Source organism: Manis pentadactyla, chromosome X (assembly GCF_030020395.1).
Source record: "Manis pentadactyla isolate mManPen7 chromosome X, mManPen7.hap1, whole genome shotgun sequence".
Taxonomy (NCBI): domain Eukaryota; kingdom Metazoa; phylum Chordata; class Mammalia; order Pholidota; family Manidae; genus Manis; species Manis pentadactyla.
In genome coordinates this window covers 19,373,888-19,395,301 of record NC_080038.1, presented here as the reverse complement: position 1 = coordinate 19,395,301, position 21,414 = coordinate 19,373,888, and the positions used below count along the sequence as shown (strand labels likewise).

General features: G+C 40.5%; 2 protein-coding genes across 2 annotated transcripts in view; one reads left to right on the top strand and one right to left on the bottom strand.

Annotated features, from left to right (window-relative positions):
• The window catches only part of ARX (aristaless related homeobox), a 49,433-nt gene extending 38,949 nt beyond the window's left edge, over nt 1–10,484 (top strand). Inside the window, exons 5-6 of the transcript XR_008995299.1 lie at nt 4,445–4,537; nt 10,133–10,484. The gene's annotated coding sequence lies outside the window, so the exon portion shown is untranslated. The remainder of the gene's footprint in view (nt 1–4,444; nt 4,538–10,132) is intronic.
• POLA1 (DNA polymerase alpha 1, catalytic subunit) overlaps nt 1–21,414 on the bottom strand; it is a 288,452-nt gene that overhangs the window by 20,610 nt on the left and 246,428 nt on the right. The window lies entirely within an intron of this gene.

Below are 21,414 nucleotides of genomic sequence, written 5' to 3'. Positions count from 1 at the left end.
AAGAACATTATGTTTACTAGGTTCCCCCCTTCACCAAGTCCCCCCCACATACCCCTTCACAGTCACTGTCCATCTGCGTAGTAAGATGCTGTAAAATCACTACGAACAAACTCATTCGTAAGTCGCTTACACTCTTTAAGCCATAATATTAAAGGCTTAAGACAATAAACATGTTGCTTTACTTACAATGATAGTGCTTACTCAGTAAATGAACAGTAAATGCAAAAATGGCCACTCTGCCCTCTCACTGCTGAAGCGTGTATCTGTGTGGCTGTATGCTGGGGGCAGGGGATGGACTCACAGGGGCCTGGCAGAGTGGAGGCTGGCAAGTGCTGCCAGTGATTGCTTCAATGGCTGGGCAAAAGTGCCAGGGGACAATGGGAGGCAAAGAGCTCTCCAAAAACCCGTCCAGGCTACGATCTGTTGTTCTGTACCAGCTGTATGTCACCCGCTGTTGTATCTCACTGGACGTAATAAAACCACCAATCTGAAGGTACTCTGGTAGAGGTTGAGCCCATTAGCTCATCAAAAGAAGTCAAACCCCTTCTGCAGCTTTGATGAGTAGCTGTAAGAGATGGATGCCTTGGCTTCACCTGCCCCAGGCCCGTGAGCACAGGGGTCTGTGCTAGGTGAGGGGCATCACAGGGCATCCGGAGCCTCACAGGGTCCGGAGCAAATCGAGACCCTCTCAGCAGTGGGGCGTCGCACAGTGGAGAGGGCTCAACACTGAGTTCCTTTGACCAGGGAAGATGTGGGCTGACACCACAGGATGGCTACTGGTGGTCCTCAGCCTCCTGGACTAATGCACACAAGTGGGTTTGATGGCACCCCAAATGTGTGTCTGTTAGCTATGGGAAGAGTAACACTTCTATTGCTTTTATTCTCAAAGGCCTAAAACAAAGATCCTAAGATTTACTATTTGGGCAGACATCGGGTGCACCTTGCTTGGTCTGAGTAGCAGCAGATCCTGCATGTGTGGCTTTAATTTCAAGGGAGCCTCTTTTCTTTATGCTGCTGATCCTGTTCCATGGGCAGGAATTTGACAGAGGGGCCGCACGGGCTGGCTCACTTTCACCACAGTGGGACACAGTGTAGTTTTTGTTTGTTTAGTTAAGTGGCTTTAACTAAATTAGACTAGTTTAAACTAACCCTCTCAAAAATGGTCTTTTAAGATACTCTTGGGGAAAAGCCTGGATTAAAGATAGCATACAAATATTTTCACATTTCTCACCCATATCCACTTAATTGATCTTCTGTGTATGTTCCAGAGGCTACATTACACAGGAAGAGTTCACTAGAGTTTTCAAATTACCTACAGATCTATAAATAAGTGTGTAAGTATCAGAGACTTTATAGTAAAAGAACAAAAGAAATGCTAGGGTATGAAATCAGAAAAGTTCTGAGAGTACTGCTCACAGCATAGACCCTAGGGCACGGTTCCCTTCTCTCTGCAGGGATGCCGCCTGTCCATAGAGTCCTACCTGGGGTTCAGGGGGCCGCCGGCTTCCTCAGCCCTGCGTTCACACTGCTCCTGCCTGCCTTCCTTCACTGCTGCCACACTTGGCTATAAGCAGGATAGAAATCATGCCACCACCTCAGTGGGATTAAGAACCCCTCATCTTTGCAGGCTCCTTCTCCACCATTAGATTATGGAACCTTAGAGAAAGAGGATGCTATCTTATTTGTCTCTCAGAACAAGGAAGGCCTGGCAGAGAGATGTTCACTACATATTTAATGAAACCAAACAGAGGGAAAAGTTTGGCAACCTTGGAGTCCAAAGTGCTACATTGCTAGATTCTTGGAGGAGGAGAAATGCAGTCCCACACAACAAGAGCTTACCCAGAAAACAGATTCTTCTTATAACAAATAATTAATTTGATAATACATGCTAAATATGGCACTTAAAACTTTTGTTAGTAATTTCTTTTTTTGTAGTAAAATCCAGTTTATTTACGACAGATACAGGGAACCGGTATTTTAGTTATCTCAACATGATGGTTACTGGAAGGGTAATAAAAGATTGTTGACCAATATTTAAAATGTTACTATAATAGCCTATGTTAATAACAAAACTCTATTCTATACAGTCTCTTTTATGAGTCAGATAGTATTCTACCTCTATGCACACCACCAATATGGTATAGTGAACATTCCTGGTTAGAACTTTCTGAATAGTTGGATTTTTATGTAAAATGAGGGCAGGATTTACCAGTACTAAGTCTAAATGTAGGACTTTAAATTAATGGAGAAAGAAACTAAAAAACAGGAGAGAAGGTAAATCTAACAGGAGACAACTAAAGGTACTTGTAAGGGTATTTAGCTGACATTGAAGTTCAAATTGTTGAAGATTTTATTCTTCAGAGAGAGAAGAACTAGATACTGGCCCACTGCGTGGAGCAGCCCCAGGGGGATGCTTATGACCTGGTGTGGAGGGTGGTGAAGAGCATCCTTGCTCACCTAGCCAAAACACAGCCTGGCATCCATATCAACAACAGCACAGAGCTGCTAATACCAGTCCTCCAGGGTGTGCCTTTATATATAGATTTTTATATCTGAGCAGAAAGCAAACTTGAGAATGGCAGCAATAGCAAAATCCAGTTTTTCAATGCTACAGTCACTCAAACGATCTGCATATGAATATCCAGGTATGTATGTGCAAAGGAGCTGGAAGGATGCCCACTAAACCATATGCTAACCTTGGGACCATGGGGTGGGGATGGAGGACCATTATGCTTTGCTCTGTCTACCTCTCTACTGTTGGATCTTTTACCACAAAAGTACATTCATTACTTCACAAGATTACAAGGTAACAACAACAACAAAAAGTTAAATATGTACCTAGTCTTCTCCAATGTGAGAAGAAAAGACGTTCTGTGAAAGTTCTCAAAGGACCAAATGCATCAACTACTATTGACTCAGGTTCAACGCATTAAAGCTGCTCTCCATGAAAACAAAAATTAAAAAATCACTCTACTAATCATGACATTTAGAGTAACAAGAAAGGACTCACCTTTCTGATTTTCTGGCACACAGAAATTTAACACCAAAATGTGATTAAATCGAGTTATTATCAGTAAAAAATATGCTCTATTTCCCATTATTTATGAAGCCCTATCCTTTTCTGTCTGACCAATTACATTCCCTATCATTTCCAAAATACACAAACTGTTTTCAATCAACAGATTTCTTTATTACAGAGTGCAACATGCTTGTTACTGCCTCTTTTCTATATTGAATCCTTGATTGGACAAGCATTTTGAATTTAAGATGGACTATGATTGCATATATCAAACCAATTAAGGCTGCCAATCTCTTTTTGGAGACCAACCTGTCTATACACTACCACTGAGGAGCACCCTAAGTGTATCTGCTGAGGAAAAATGGGGCAGAAGTGAAGAAATGATTGCCATCAAACTTTGCTGTTATCTAGCTGCTCTTTCCAACATTCACTCAGAGTATTGTCCCTTTAAAATGTGTTTTGTAGCTCTGATGTCAAAACCATCCAAACAGCTTTTATAACAGTAAGCAGTCTTCATACTCTTAAAAAAAAAGGACTTGATAAACATGAAGGTTAAAAAAGAGTAGAAGGCCCATTTGGAGTTCTCTCATCAACTTGCTTTTGAATGACAGAGATCAGGTGGTGGCTGTGGTATTTTTCCTATTCCCCCCTCTAGAAAAAGGAAGATATAGCTCAGGTACACTTAGAGAAGTTGTCTGCTGAGCAACATGGAGAGACTTTCCATCAAGTAGTACTGGAAAGAGACTACATTTTATTATTAGGTAAGGTTAGCACCCAAGGTTTAAAGTCCCATGTTTTCAGTATCCGGAATAAAGATGCAATCCTGTGGTTAATGCAGAGTGATAAGTCTTTCAAACAAGAACTGTGCAGAATAAATACAATAATAAACTCTATAACATTACCTAAATCATGAAGACCCACTTTAGTTGACATTACTAAACGTAGGGCTTTTGCCACCTTATGAGATATGTGAGATAATTCCAGAAGCTTTCCTTACTTGAATTGTCAACTAGAGGTGGGAATACTGAGGGAAGAGGACTCTTTGGTACCTTTGTTTCTCTAAAGAACCAGGGACTCTTAAGGAAAGGGCTCCACATTAAACTTTGGAACCAATGCAAAAAGTTGAACACAAAAGAAAACTCCTGGAACCAGTTTTGCTATTTTTAACAAAGGGGTTGGGTTAGGTTAGTTTTATGAGATTGAAAGGAGAGAAGAATAAATAGGGATTGTTCCATAGCAGTGAGATTTCATGAGGTTGCATTATGTGTATTCAAAATTAAAACTAATAGCATAGAAGGAAACTCTTATAGACTTTTTATGGTAATATACCCATCTCACATGCCACATTACAAGTCTGAATAACCACTCCTCATTAGTAGGAAGTGCAAAGACTGAGCATACATGAATCACTGTGTTTATTTACAGCATCTTCAACAAGACGACGGAATAACGAACGGCTGGAGAGCATTGCCCGAGTCCCACAGACCTGGGTTGAAGATCAGGAAGTACCATTTACAGGTAAGCTACTCAGTCTCTTTTAGCCTCAGTTTCCTCTCCTCTGATAACAACACTGTGCTGTGTAATTTGAAAGACGCCAAGAGTGTGGATCTTAAAACTTCTTACCACAAGCAAACAAAATGGTAACTATGTGAGGTGATGGATGTTAACTAAACTTACTGTGGTGATCATTTCTCAATATACACAAATACTCAATCATTATGTTGTACACCTTATACAATGCCATGTCAATTTTATCTCAATAAATTTGAGGAAACAACAGTAGAGATCTCAGAGTTTTGCTTTTTGTAGGGTTAAATGAAATGTGCATAAAGTACTCACGTGATGCCTAGTGTAAATACTCAATAAAATATTAGCTATGATTATTAGCTATTCATTCCACACCTATTTATAATAAAGATTTGAGCTGTTCTGTAATCAAAAGAAATCTGCCCAAGTTAATATGGTATCTGTTTAATGGTATTTATAATCATAATTATTATTGTGGTATATTGTAATTAGGCACAAATGGTAAACTGTTGGTGTAACTGATTGTAATTAGTATACAAACTTTTTAGTTTTTCTTCTTTGTTCCTGATCTAACACGTGATCAATATTATCAACCATTTTCCTTAATTTACTAAGTTGTGTGTTTTGACCACATGATCTATTCTCTATAACATTTCCTTTTCCTCTCTGTGAAACAGTAACAATAAGACCATTTCGTAGTTACGATTAAACATAGTAAAATACAGTAAAGTATAAAAAGTAAACATAATATATATAAAGATGCAGTAAAAATGTAAAGATAACACAGAGACATAGCAGAGTGCCTGACACATAAATGATCAACAAATGACAGCTGTCAGTGGGTGGTAGCATTAGTTTGTCATGACAAACAATATAATGCTCTTCCCCTATGGAACCTAATGGCCATATTCTCAAAAACTTAAAGTCTAGGAACAAGTTTTGAGAGGAATGCAACTAGGAGAGAGATTTTTAGAGCACTGTTTTTCAATCGTGGCTGCCTACTGCCTTCAAAGTATCCTGATGCCTGGGGCCCACCCAGAGAACCGGCTTTAAATGGTCTGGGCTGTGGCCTGGGCATCTGAGGTGGAAAACCTCTGCCATAGGACCAGCTGTGCTCAGGTACAACTTGTTCCTGGTTGTAGGGATGGTCAGGAGGGGCCCTAGTGAGGAAGTCCCTGTTCATTCTTCCAGGGTACCCTCAGAGGAATGTTAGGAGTGCTTTTAGAGTTGGCCTTCGGGGCACTTGTGGGTACAGACACACCTTGGGAGATACTGCAGGTTCAATTCCAGACCATGGCAATAAAGCGAATATCGCAACATAAATATAAATAGCAAAACACATAATAGCAAATCAAATGGATTTTTCAGTTTCCCAGTGCATATAAAAGTTATGTTTACACTATACTCTATTAAGCACACAACAGCATTATATCTAAAAAAGTACATACCTTTAATTAAAAAATACTTTGCTTAAAAAATGCTAGCCATCACCTGAGCTGTCAGAGTTGTAATCACAGATCACCATAACAAATATAATAGTGATGAAAAAGCTCAAAATATTTCAAGGATTACCAAAACGGGACGCAGAGATATAAGTAAGCAATGCTGCTGGGAAAAGGGTGCTTGGCGCAGGGGTGCCAGACATTCGATTCATGAAAAATGAAGGACCGGCAAAGTGCAATAAAATTAGGTCTGCCTGTAACTGTGATTTGAGGTACAAAAGGGAAGCTTCCCAGCTCCGCCCCATGTAATCCATCACCTATTTGCTGATGCCTGACATTCCTTCAACATAAAACAAAGCAAGTTAAATCTGACAATGGAAAGAGTAATACAATCACATCACAATTGAAATCCTTTTACTTTTCTGAAAAGTGCAAATAGAGGAGGAGAGTAAGAGTGGTGCGGGACTGCATCTGGATGGAAGCCCCATTCACAAGGCTAAGGAAGGAGCAACAGCAGCCAACACCTAGCAAGTGCGTCTTCTCTAAAAGCTTGGTGCTATTACACCCTGACAGAGTTGAAGACCTGCTTCTCTGAACACCAAAGATAGTGTGGTCCCAAGAAAAGCAACATAGTGATTGAAAAATCAAGCCTCTAACTGTGGCTCAACATCAGAGACGAAAAGAAACCAGTATTTCAGGATCTGAAAATGACTTTAGTTCTGCCTAGGGGACTGTCATGGCATTCCTTATGTATCCAATCGTGCCACTTACAACACAACCTAGCAAATTTCCCCTTTGGTAAATACCTTGGATATGGTTCTCTTAGTTTGTCAGCCATCCTACACATATACTGGTGGATAAATAAGACATATTTCAGATAGTCAAAATACTGTTATGATACAGCTGATTCAATTTTAAATTTATTTAGTAATACAGGACCCGTTTTTTGGTTTGCCATTTTGTCCAACATTCCTTTTTATGGTTTTTTCCCCCAAAGAAAGATCATCTCACAAGCATCGACCTTTGCTTTTGTAGCTTTCCATCTAATTTTTCTGTCACAGTCAACACACTGGGGGTTCTTTTCCCAGCTGGCTCACCCCCACCATCATCTCCTGCATGTGGAGGCCGGGTCCTGGCAGCCCTCCTGCCTCCCAGCGCTGCTCACCCATCTGCTCTGCTAGGACAAGGTGCAGAGCCCAGCAGAGAATTTTCAGCAGTAGTACTAAGAATGTCACCATCCTTGAAGGGTTTAAACTTTTAGTTTAGTACGGATGCAGAATTGATACAGGTAACTGTCTAGTATGCTCAGCTCTACTTAAATCTACTTAGAGTATCACCTGTCTAATAGCTATTGAGTATTTGAAGGTAGAGGTACGACAGAGATGACAGTCATTAGATTAGGGGTTGAGGGCTGCCAACCTACCAGGTGAATCTAGCTGGATAACTTTGTTTGGACAGCACAGTGTTCCAAAAGTTTTTGAAACTGAATGTCTTTAGGGAAGGCATGGTGTGCTAAACTTAATCTCATATTTTATCCCAAAGGACTTCAAAGAACTTTTAGCTCAGGCAGCTTGCTTTTCAGCAAGATATTCTGGCAGCAGTGCAGAGGATGAATCAAGGGTGGGATGGTCAGATGCAGCGTGGTCCAGGAGAAATATAATGTGAGCCATATGTGTCATTTAAAATTTTCTACTAGCCACATTAAAAAAAAACTAAAATAAAACAGGTATGTTAGAGTTTAAGAATGTTTCATTTAATCTAATATATCTAAAATATTATCATTTCAGCATGTGTTCACTGTAATAAGAATATTAATGAAGTATATTTGACACATCTCATTTAAACTAGCCACATTGCAAGTGCTCAATGGCCACATGTACTGCGTTGGACAAAACAGGTCTAGGAGCAGAAAGACTAATATGATTTGTCCAGGAATCCTGTTTAGAGGACTACCTACACCAAGGCAGAGTGGAGCAAGAGAAAATAGGGGAGGGAGAGCGCTGCAGGCTGGGCTTACAGGCAGAATCAGCTTACAAATCATGAAGGTGGACTAGACGTGGAAGGAAAAAGAGGGAAGGGTCTATAGGATGATTTCTGACTTGCCTGACAGGATAGACGGTGAGTGCCACAGCCTGGGAAGGGGAAGGCAAAAAAAAAAAAAAACTCATGGGGAAAGGAATACGATGATTTCTGTCTTGGACATGTTGATTTTTGAGAGATGTTTCTGGGATGTATCTGGAGATCCTTAGGTATGCGAATCCACCATCAGTCTGACAGGACGGGGCTGGTGGAGGCAGATTTGGGAGGTGCTGGAGTGGAGGGCACAGATGAAGATGAGATCACTCCTGGGCAATGTGTAGAGAGGGAAGAGAATGGAGGGGCATTGGAGAAGCCAGTGTTCTCAGTACACTTCTCCTTGCCAGTTATACAAGAAACCTACTGCCTGTCAGGAAACGACGGCTAACATTTCAGTGCATTTCCTGCTAGCCTTTCTCCAAACTCATGTGCATGAGTGTATGTGTACGTGACCATGGATGAGAGTATCATAACTGCACAGATCTGAAACCTTTTTCTTACTCCATACTGTAACATTTCTTTGTGCATTATACATTTTCTGTAAAAGTGAATTTTAATGGTTATATGATTCTATGATACAGAGGAGGCACAACTTTTCTAATTATAGTAACATAGAGATTAGCAACTCTATACATGTATGATCAGATAAGAGGAAATAATTTTTTAAGTGTGGTGAACAATCAGGGTAGAGGGGTCAATGGTAAAAGAAAGACAGACTGGAAGGAATCCACTGGGTTTGGTAACCAGGAAGTCACTGGGGACCCTGGTGTAAGCAATAGAGCTGATGAGTGAACTAAAAGCCAGGGACATGAAGAGCATGTACACAGCTCTCTTGTGAGAATTTACAAGTCATGGGGAAGCAGGGGGCTGGGAGTAAACTAGAGGGGAATGTAAGATTAAAGAAAAGCTTCTTGATCTTACTATGCTGATGGACAATGATTGCAATGGGGTGGGGTGGGGAGGACTTGATAATATGAGTGAAGGTTGAAACCACAATGTTGCTCATGTGAACCCTTCATAAGATAGTAATCGATGGTACCTTAATTTAAAAAAAAAAGAAAAGGCCACATATAAATCAAGTATAAAAACCAAATGAGTATTCATATTTGAACTGACTGTTTATAGTTCATAATGCATGAGCAAAACCGAAAGTTTCTGTGATGACTGCCCTTGTACTGTTCACTATGTAACTTATTCATTATGTAAGAATTTGTTCTCCATGTAAGAACTTGTTTGTTATGCCTCAGAAGATTGGAGACTGACAAAAATTAGGCTTGGGGTGGAATAATGATTGTGCATTGAGCATTGACTCCCCTATACAGAATTTTATTGTCGTTAACAACCATTTGATCAATAAATATGAGAGATGCCCTCACAAAAAAAAAAAAAAAAAAAAAAAGGACAGACTTCCAATGGTAAAATAAATTAGTAACCAGGATGTAATGTATAGCATAAGGAATATAGTCAAGATATTGTAACAGCTTGGTAGGGTGATAGCTGGAACCTAGAATTATGTATATAAATGTTCTACCACTGTGTTGTACACTTGAAACTCATGTAATGTAATACTGTGTGTCAACTACCCTTCAATAAAAAATAATTAAAAAAAAAAAAAAAAAAAAGAAAAGGAAAAGCTTTCTGTTTTAAGTCCTAAAACAGTGAAGACGTAGTGCGTCTGGAATGTCTGTATGGGCTCCATCCCCATGCAAAGATCACCTCAAATTTCACCTCCTCCGTGAAATCTTTCCCAACTACTCAAGCTCTACCTGGTCTCCCCGCTAATCTGCCTACAATACATTGTCCATAGAGTGGCCAGAGTGACCTTTTTAGAAACACATGTCAACTCCCTTCTTTGCTTAAAGTCTTCAATGGCTTTCCAGTGCACATAGCTTTCCCACCCTCATTTCCCATAGCTGACAACTTTCCTGATGGTGATGTGTCCCCACGCTGTGTATTAACTTTTGCCTTTACTATTTATCTGTGCAAGCATGGGCAGCATGTAGATATTGTTCTAATGTTGCTTATAAAATTCACAGAGATCATTTCACGCGCACTCTGCTATCTCCAGCTTGCTCACCAGGGGAGCTCTTTGAAACAACGCTGATACTCATCCTGCAAGTAGCTTTCCGTGTGGTGCACGAGGGTCTCCAGCACGTGTACAGAGAAGGGGGATTGCTGCCTCATGACTGCACATCTTCAACTTTACTAAATATTGCCAAGTTTATTAGACAAATCTACTTCTGTCAGTAAATGGAAGAGAGCTCCCACGTCCTCACCCAGTATTCCTTAATGTGTATTAAACAAAACAAAATAAAATGAGAACTGAAGCCAACATGTAAAAATCAGGTAATTTCACAGAATGGTTCATAGGTCTAGCTCCTCCTGACAAATCAGAATGTCTGGCAAAAGAGTCCATTTTCTGTATGACAACGTGTGCTCTACAGTGGTCCCCCCACTACTGCTCTTCTTATACCTGGCCTGCTCTGTCAGCTTTTTGGTCCAGTCCCTGAAGACCCAAGAGCCTGTGATCCCTTCATGTGGGGGCCATGGCACACTAGCAAACACTGAACCATCCCAGCTGATGCCTTCCGCGTGGCATGCTGGTGTCTGGGAGCCCACGGTCTGGGAGCTGGCAACACTGAGACACCCACAGGTGAGGTGATGACCTACATGCAGGTCCGGTCTGTTCCCTCCCAGCCAGAAGCTGGGCATCTCTTCCCAGTTCTCTTCCTTTTCTCCAACGCCATCACTATTAGTAATTCTAAATTCATGGCTGCCACTTGCTTCTCTCATTTCCTCCTTTTCCTGCCTGTATTCTTAGTCCCCTCTTGCTTCTTCAATACTTTTTTTTGACTTCTTATAACCATTCCCAGGCAACTGGAACCCTAGACACTTCAGAGCTGCGTGGCTAGGCTGCCTCTGCGTGGGGCGCTTTGTCACAAGGCTCTTTGCCGTTTCATGGCGGTGGGCTCACTGCGCTGATGAGAGTTCAGTCAGGGTCACACTGACAGTTATTTCCTCTCTCTCACATGGCTAAGCACATAACAGATGTTAAATTAAAATTCTGTACCTTAATTCAGGAGATAGCAGGGGTCTGGATTTCTACTATCTATTTACTAATCAAAGGTAAATGAGGAATTGCTAAAATTATATTCTGGTATTTTTCAAATCATATCCTGCAAGCAGATAAATATGGAGAGAACGGCTTAAAAGAAAATTAAAGCGTGTTCTATACTGAAGGACATTTCTGAACTGTAAATATGTCAATACACACTGAAAACAACAAAGGGGCGAGGGATAGAGAATGTAGCAGTTTTCTAAATTTCTTCAGTCAGGGAACCCAGGAACACTAGTGGAACTAGAATCACCTGGAGTGCAGATTGGGAATACTGCTCTTTGCAAATCACCCTTCAATTTTTACCTCTTTCCCTACACTAGTCTATAATAAAGTCTATTTTGTTTCTAACAATGGAGTTACTTTTCTAGGAAATCTTGAGTCATATTAAACAATGTTTTATTATCCACAATAGCCAAGATAGAGAAACAACCTATGTGTCCATCAATGGATGAGTAGATAGAAGATGTGGTTGTATACATTCAGCCACGAGAAAGAAGGAAATCCAGCCATTTGCAACAACATGGATGGACCTTGAGGGCTCAGTGAAATAAGGCAGGCAGAAAAAGACAAATACTATATGGTATCATGTATATGTAGACTCAAAAAAAAACAGAAAGTCACTCATATAAATAGAGAACAGAAAAGTGGTTGCCAGGGGCTGAGGGAAACAGGGAGAGAGGCTGATAAAAAGTAAACTTTCAGCTATATGAGTATGGTCTCAGGATCTGATGTAAAACATGGTCCAACATAGTCGATAACACTATATTGTATAACTCAAACTAGCTGAGAGAAGAATGCTCACCAAAAAAAACCAGAACTTTTTTCTTCCCCACCAATTCAGCAATTTCAGTGGTAAAGCTTTTGAAAATGGTTTAGGTGCCTTTGTTATTGAAAGCTGAAAAATAACAAATTGGCTGATCAAGCCAGCAAAACAAATTCCTATATCTCTGTACAATTCCTCAACTGTAAGTAACAGGTCCCTACCATCACCAACAAAATCAAAGGCAACTCTACAGCCAAATTGTCAAAAAGCACCTAACAGCTTTTTCTCCCAGAGTGCGGGGTAACACCCACACTGGGTCTGCAACAAGAGGCGTGGGCTAATTCGAGCCATGTTCCCAAGTCGCTGACAGGATTAAAGCTATTTCACATCATGAAAACGGCAGAGGGACAAATGGTTGTACCCGACTGCCTTCTTCTTGAGGGCAGAGACTGTGTCCTAATCATGCTCTGGATCTCATGCACAGGAAGGCACACAGTAAATGAGGTTAGTAGAACTCAGTGATAGGGGGGAAAAAAGATTAACAAACAAGGAAATAATAAGCAAATTCACAAATGTTCTTCCTCTTAGGAAACTGAAAAAGTCCTTTTATTGTCTTTTGGGGACTAAGGCTCAAGTAGCTGTGAGTACGTGCTGTTAGCTGAGCTGGTAATACTCCGACTACTTTTGTGTGGGCCAGCCTGCCCTCTTAAGAAGACTAGCTCGTTTAACCCCTGTGCAATAGGGGCGCAGTACTGGCACTTTCTCGATTTGAGGATGACAGCTATTCTGTGATTTACTGTGGTCTGCTGACCAATGAAGAGTAACACAATACACCACCAAATGTGACAGCCTCAACTTCTCACGGATTTGACTTTTGTTGCCCGCCATATTTACTACTAGCAAAAATCAGGCTCAGGAACACCTACCATAAATCAGGTATCTAACACTAACAAATTATGCGCCCATTACAGATGACCTTTGGAGTTGCTCAAGGTACAGTCACAATCATGCATTTAAAAAAGCTGCCTTTCACTGTAATGTGTGAATGTATGAAATTAAATGAGGCTTGCAATGTAATCAGTGTGGTTGGCTGCTTTAATATATTCCATTTCAGTTTCAAATCACCACAAGCCAAGAGTGACGAATCTAATTTGATCAGTTGTTCACAAAAACACAGAAAAGCAAATGTGGATTGAGCAACACACATTTTTAAAGGAATTAATAGTTTCTACTACCACCAGAAGCTCTCAACGTTTTTTAAAAAACAGTAATTAAAAGCAAACCCAAACACAATTCTTTCATCATGAAATTCCACCCTCATACTCAAAAGTTCAAAAGATATAATATCTACATAAAAGGTTTAATTTTTTAAAAAGCCAATGACATTTCAAATGTATTAGAAGAAAATGAAAACCCAAAGGTCTTACTTCTGATATTTAGAAACAGGGCACTTGGAACCAATGTGGAAGGTTCTCCAGCACTGATTGTTACTATCTAGCAAGAATTTGCATACGACCACAATTCTTGATCTCCATCCTTACTGCAAGTATGGGGCAACAGAATTTACAGACTTAGTTACTGTCCCACTCAGGTCGTTAGGTCCCTAGCAGCTGTATAACAGAGCCTGCAACAAAGACCATGCTGAGACAAGAATGAGGTTGGTTATCCCTGTCACTTTTTAAGAAGTGCTTTTTAGATTCTCCTTAATTCATATACAATTTTCAAGGCATTAGCATTTTCCTCTAGGCCTGTGTTATTTCTAGAGGAAAAACATGGGGTGCTTCTAGGAGTTGGACATTTAGTCGAGGGGGTCCAACCAAAAGGCTCCCACCATGGAAGTATACACAATACAGTATCACTCACCAAACAGCAGCCAGAGTTTTAAGTCATTAATCAGATCCTGCCACTCCCTTATTTAAAGGCCTCCAAGAGCCTCCCACTATACTGAGGATAATGTTCACACCCCTGAACCAGGACCTAGCCCCTGCCTATCTCTCCAGCTTCAGCTCCACCAGTCTTCCCCTTTACTGTAGGTCCTCCAGCCACAACCAGTCCCTTGTTGTTGCAAGATGCTCCAGCCCCAGGCTACTGCCCCTTGTCCTTGGTCTAGAACATCCTGGCTGCAGACTTTCCTATTGATGGGTTTCTTCCTGTCATTCAGTTCTCAGCTCAAAGGTCACCTCCTTACAAAGAACTTCCTACCCACTTCCATCAAACCACCTCCCCATTTTATTGTCCCAGTAGGGGGTTGGTATAATCTGAAGGTACCTTGTTTGTCTCCTGTGGAATGTGCCATAAGCACAGACACCTTGGCTATTCCTGGTGCATGGTAGGCCATCAGTAAATATTTGTTAAATTAAAAACTAACTTAAAATAAAATACAGGACAATAATAGATACTATGAGCAGCACTGTAGAGATATATATATTTAAGGATTTCTTTTTAAATAGCCAGGAAGTATGCCACAGAGCCAGAGTGGGGTATGTGTGTGGGGGGGGGACAGTGAGGTTAAAGTCTCGGGACTCTGCTGGCCTGGAGTTTCAATTATGGGTCTGTACTAGATTTAGATTACTGTCCTAGAAAATAAGCTGACCTCAGTTTCACATCTATAAGTGGGGAAAATAAATAACATATATTTAACAGATTATTGTGAAGAGCAGCATTACCACATATAAAGAGTCTAACAGTTCAATAAGGGATTTTGAAATTTTATTTTATTTTTTATTTATTTGACAATACCAACTACTACTGACAAATCTTCTTTAAATGAAAGTGAAAAATTAGTAATGACAAAAATATGGATGAGTTTGAATGCATGAAGACTTGCTATATACATACTCTTGGAAGGAAGGAAATTACAAATGGACAGAGGTACAAATGGTACCATTTCTAGAGTTTCAACCCAAGTGACGGTTGATGTCTTTATCACTTCTAATAAAATGTAACATACCCCACTTCTTTTTCGAGACAAAGACTCAGAGACAATAAACTATTAAAAACAACTGCAGAGATTTATTAGTTTACATTCAGCTGAATAAAAGGTGAGTAAAGCAAAGGGTATTTGTTAGTTTATTTTATTCTCCAGAGATGCCTTAGCCAAGTCTTGTCAAAACAAAGACATCACATAGCACGGCCTCTATCAGCAATGGACAGACAAGTAGCATTTTTTCCTTCTGCTTTTTTTCATTTGAGAAGTAGGGAACGATGGCAACTTATTTATTTATTGGGCAGTAAACGTATTCAATGACACTAAACTTTCAGGATGATGAAAATCTCAAAACAGGTGGAACACTTGAAGTTGTAAGTGCTGACTGCATCATGGAGGTACTACGTACCCAGCCTTCTTTGTGCTACTAATTCTGAAGCTAAATAGATTTGGGGAATTAGTTGAGAAGAGAAGGGCACTAGAAAAAAACGTCATTAACTGAGAAATACAAAAGGGTAGTAGCAAGGAGAAGGCTGCTGGATTAGAAGTACTAACTAGGAAGAAATTAAGGGAAAACAGCAAAAACACAGGAAGTAGTTCATATTAAGATAGATGGGTCCAAACCTGTAATATTAGGATAGATGGTGTGAAGTCGCTATTTTTTGTAGGTCAAAAATAGTCAAATGTCAGCACTTTTATATGGTTCAAACTAATACCAAGCACGTAATTTTCACCAAAGTAAGTAGAACTCCCTGTGGCTATGTAATAAATGATATTCACTAACTCATGCATGAGTTTTCTGGAAGTGTAAACTCTGAAAGGCTTGTATTTGGGAACTCTTCCCAGCACCGTCTGAAATGGTAACCGTTAGGTGCCAGACTCCCCTGTGGGCAAGAAAAGCCTCCATTTTTTTTTTTGCTTCATGCTTTAATATCAACAGCATTGAAAGTACCAACTTAGCCAGTTACTGTGCACTTTTGTCATCCAGACAGTAAACTGGAGTCTTCTCCAGAAAATCAGAGCTCCCCTCTTCAGTGTCATCTGGGCTATCAATTAGACCATCTCTGATATTTTGCAGCAAGACCTTTAAAGAAATCTCTGGGAAATTTATGAAACCATCTCTCTCATTTGCAATTCCATGGGAAAAGCCTCCATTTTTATAGATTCAAAATCCCAAATGATTTTTTAAGGGCTGTTAAGGTTTCAGAAGGCATGCTCAGTTTCCAGAGGAAGACTGGTATAGAAATTTTAAGGCAGGAGTTGAGAAGTGTTGAAATATTCCAAAGTCTGAATAAAGGCAAGATTCAAGAGGGCATCATGAAAAATAAAAAACATCAACCTACTCCATACTAATATTTTGAGGTGCTTAAGAATACCATTACAGAGACACAGGAATATATTTTAAAAATAACAAGAAAGTGAGGATAGTGAAGCACAGAAATAAACCTGACATTGCAGTGACAATGTACAAGTGAGGTGGGGCGGGAAGATGAAAAGGGGAAAAATTCAGGTAAACACTCCAGTATTTAAAAACAAATGGTACATTTGCATAGCTAATGTGATAATTTGAATTACAGCATGTGGTATTCTAAAAAGGAGCAGAGGTGCCCGGGTGCTAGAATGTGATTGGTTAAGCTTTTTCAGTACTCTTTATGAGAATAAAATATCCTCCTCTGCATTGATGGGGGCAGGGGAGTGTTCACAGAAAGTGAATACAGTCATCAAACCCGGACTGAGCAAGAGCTTCTACCTGCTCCTAACCACCAGAACATCTTTCTGTTAATTAACCATAATCACTAGAAGGTGGTACTGAAGGGGACAGCCAAAGTGAAGGGTTTAATTAACCCCAGGGCAAAGCAGCAGTCGGGACATCTGCATCTCAAAGTTGTACCGGGTTACAGGCTGGCAAATGGAGATGAGGCCCACTGACAAATTCAAAGACGGATTCCCCCCCTCCCGCGTCCCCCCTCCACATGCCACCTCCAACCCCTGCCGTGCTTTCACATCTCTGAAATCAGGATGTTTCTGAAATCAGGGCCATTTTAGATTTAATTACATTTATTAATTGACGGGTTAGCTCATGGCCCCCTTCCTAAAAGTCACTCTGGTCCAATTCAAACCAGCTAACCAATCAGGGAACGTCAGTTTCCTCCATGATTCTGTAACAGCCACTAATATCTTATACTGTAAAAAAAATACCAGGGAAGAAGACTGTCCTGGTCATTTACACATTTTCGAGGTCTAAACACACTCCTCGAATGATGTTCTTTACCTGGACTAAGAAATTTGGGAGAGTCTGTATATAAGACCTTTCCACTGGGACCCCTGGCTTTGTGACAAAAAAAACGCTTACATGTATGATGAAAGCCTTTATGAAGGGAAATCTATGTGGATACAGAAAATATTTAAGTATTTTGAGTTCCTGGTAGAATGGATGCTTGCCACTGGTAAGTAACTAGAGAAAACCTTACAAAAACTTTTTGATGAACTTCGTTAAGCAGAGTAAGACTGTGCAATACAGGGACCACATGATAAAGAAAAAGAGTTTCAGAGTCCTGTGCTGCCCAGTAAGGTAGTCACTAATCACATGTGACTATTTCAATTGATCAAAATTAAATAAACTTAAAACAAATTTCAGTTCTTGAGTCACACTAGCCACATTCAAGTGCTCAAGAGCCACAGGTAGAGGCCACTGCACTGGCCAGCACAGATACAGAGCATTTTTGTCACCACAGAAAATCCTACTGGACAGTGCTACTCGGGACTAACATCTGAAGCCGAAGTCATCCCTCAGCTTCAACACTTCACAGCTGTGCCCTGGGCCTGACACTCGGTTTTCTTCTTGGTGAAACGAGTATGCCCGTTACCCTATTCCCTGGGATGCTGTGAGGGTCAGAGTGCCACAAAGAGGTTAGATACTAGTAAGTTTTATATTTCTATATTACTTGTAGTTTATTAAGGTGACTCTCACCTTTTTGCATTTTTAATGTTAGCTGGATATTTTTTTTACTATTTAAACCCCCAGCTTTATGGCTTCTGTTCTGTCCATCACCTTTTTCTTGGGGAGAGGGAGGGGAGAAAAAAGAATGAAAGAAAGAAGAAAAATACCACCTCCAAATATTTTTAGCAAACAGGAGCATACAGTAGCCATATACCAACAGCAATAGGTGGGCTGCGGCAGGGAGGTTGTGGGAAACCAGAGCCCACATTCCGTCTAAACTGCTGTGGCTGCTACTCAGCTCCAGGCAATTGTTGCCATTCAGGAACACTGACCTGGAGTAGCCAGATACTGATTTTTAAAAGAAAGTCAGAAATTTGGCTTCTTATGTCAAATCTCCAGTTTAAAAAATATTAATGATTAATTAAAAATGTTAAGTATTCTGCAGGCAAATTGAACACATTTATAGGTCACTATGTGGCCTATGGCTGCCACAATGTGATCTGTGGTTTCTAAGACCCTACGGCAGCTATACTGCCTTCCCCATGGTTCCACGTCTTAGGACACTCTTAGGAATAAATGCACACAGGGACTCCTCACTGCACCTCATGGTGACATAGAAATGAAACTCACAGTGTCATTTATCTTCTATAGTTCACAACTCTCCAGTATTAAAGTTATTTCGAAGGTTACTAAAATATAGTACTTAAAAACACAGATGGATTTTAAATGCTTTAAGATAACAAATGACTCAAATTTAGAAAACAAGTTCATGTCCTTTTGAACCAAATGACCAGAAAAGAAAATGATATTATTCTTGCATGACTTTATGGCCAAGTTTTACTGTAATTAAAATATTTTCCTTTATTCACTGCTGCTCCATTGGAAAATTACTGGATACTGGAGATACTGGGGGAGAACTATAATACTGTACATAAAAGCCATACGTCTCTACTGATGAGATTTTTTTTTAAATCCTAATTTGGGAAGCTTAACACCAGAAAGCAAAGCAAATCTTTTCATCTTTCCCCCAGTAATGTAAATAGTATACACTCAAAACCCTGTAAGTTTAAAAGGTTTCTGTACTGTATATGGAAGCATACACAATTTTTCTATTCCAAGTATACTTAAGTATATTTTATTTTCACCATATACCCACCCCAGGGAACCAGCAGTTGTGGCCTTTTTATTCAGTTGATAATTCAAATATTGGTTCCAATACAAATATGTGGTTTATCATGCTCATTTATCACCAACTTGGTACACTTCATAATCGCATTACAACCCCACTGTGTACTGAATACCACTTACAGTTCTAACTACTCAAGATAAGCACTGTTACTTTCAAGAGAAGATTGGCAGTAATTAAAGGTCTTATTTAGTAGTTGTTGGTAACCACGTTTTTAAGGAGGTAAAAAAAACAATAGAAAGGAGTATAGATATATTTAATTTGGTAATTGTACTTTATTAATGAGATCTATTTTGGACATATACTTTAACTGGGGTTAAAACAAAGATGTGCTAAACTGTTATCAATGCAATGAAACAGAATGACATGGAAGTGTTTTCTAATTCATTGCTGAGAAGAACTGAAACATCTGTGAACTACACGGCATAAAACTAAATCATACCAGAATGCTAGTAATAATAATAGAAACAACAATAGTACTTTGCACTTAAGACCTCCTTTCAGAGGAATTTCAGAGTGCTTTTTAAACACATATTATTTTTCCTTTTTTGAACAAATAAGACAACTAAATCAAAGAGTAATAATGGTTTGCCCATGCCACAAAGTGAGTCAGCAGCTAACCCAGGAATAGATTTTCTAACTTGTTCAGTCTCCTGCAATTAAATTGTGCAGCAATTACTCTGTTAGAGTTTGTGTTGCAGGTTACACCCAAGACATAGGTACCTCCAGATTTCAACTGGGCTTACTATTTTTTCCGCCCCATGCCCCACTCTATTAGAGTTTACAAACTGACACCACCATCCCCGCAGGTGCCCACTTGCCACTCAGCTGAAGGCCCCATGTGGAGACACAAGAAGAGCATCCACAAGCCACTCAGCAGCCCCTCGCTTCGCCACCTTCAGACAGCTATCTGGAGATGGCCTCCAGACATTCCAAGATATCATGAAGTCTAGTAAACCCAGTAACAAATTCGGAGTGCTGGGAGAATTTCAAAGAGAGCAAGGTCATTACAGAGCCAGAACTGTGAATCACTAGAAAAGCCCACAGGCAACATGGCCAGCTGCTATGAAAGGTTCCAGAAGGCCAAGGAGTGGGCCTGCAAAGGGACAGTCCTCATTTGAAGTCAACTTTTAAGACTTTTTAAACCCATTCCCCTAATACAGTAGGATGTCAGTTTAATTGATATGACCTAAAGGTTTGAGCAAAGAAATGTCCAGGCTGGACTTTATGCGGTCTCTGTGAGGTATGTGATATCACAGCTCAACTCCATTAGGCATTACCAGAAAGTGGGTACCCTGAGGTAGGAATCCAGTCCATGTGGAGTGAGGGGAGAGCATGGGCTAAATGTTTGATGGACATTGGGCTATACATGGATGGGAAAAATTTTATCACACAGTTGGAGGGTTAGTTGGAAAATAAACAGCATAGAAAAGAGGATGGAGTCAGAAATGTATTCAAGAAACATTAAAAGTATTCAATGGAGCCCCAAAGTATTATGTTTCTATTATAAAGCATTCTGGAAAACACTGATTTCACATGCCATTTACTAGGTTCCTGTCATGTGCAAGTTACCATCAGACACACATGTGTGGCCCTGACCTCAAAGAGTTACAATGCACGAGGGGCAGCGCTGAAGAGCTGTAGGAGTTTAGAGTACCAAGAGGTCATTTCTAGCTGGGGAGCCTTAAAGGATGAGCAGAATGCCAACAGGGAAACACTGGGTTGAGGCAGGCAATGCAGGCAGGGGGAAGCCCAGGAGCCGGGGAAGATGGCCACCATGGAGGTGGAGTCAAGGCCTGCTCAGGGACGGGTGAGGCATCTATCTGCGGGTGCCACAGAGGTGCCGCCGTCATCCTTCCAGCAAAATGGAGTGATATGAAACCCCACAGCCAGAAACAAGGCAGACTGGAGACTGTTTTCTAGGTCCCAAACCCCAGTGCTGAGAAGTGGTACCAGCCAAGTTATTTCTCCTACGAGGAGACCCAAGGTAAGACCAAGCTATAACCATGGTGCCATGGTACCCTCTGAATGCCTCCAGAGCAACCACCCTGTCCCAGACCCTTCAGATCAGACAAACTGATCTACCAGGAGAGCTAAGTAGAAGAGGACACAGGTGCAAAAAGTTCCAGAAATCCAAATTGTGGAGGTGCCTAAGCGCCAGGGTTGGGTTAGCCTCTGCCTCAATACCTTCTCAGTTACCCCGCCAGTCTCCTTAAGGATGCCCCACCCTCCATGGCAGCCCTTTCCTACTTTTATGATGTAAGTTAATGGGGAAAATAACATGTTCTTTAGAGCCAATTTTGTTGAAAGGCATTTATTTCATCTTCCATTTGCTTATTACCAGAAAACAGCTTCCTGTTTATTTTTCCCTGGCCCACTTTTTTCCTTCACTTTATTCTCAAATGCTGTATTAGCT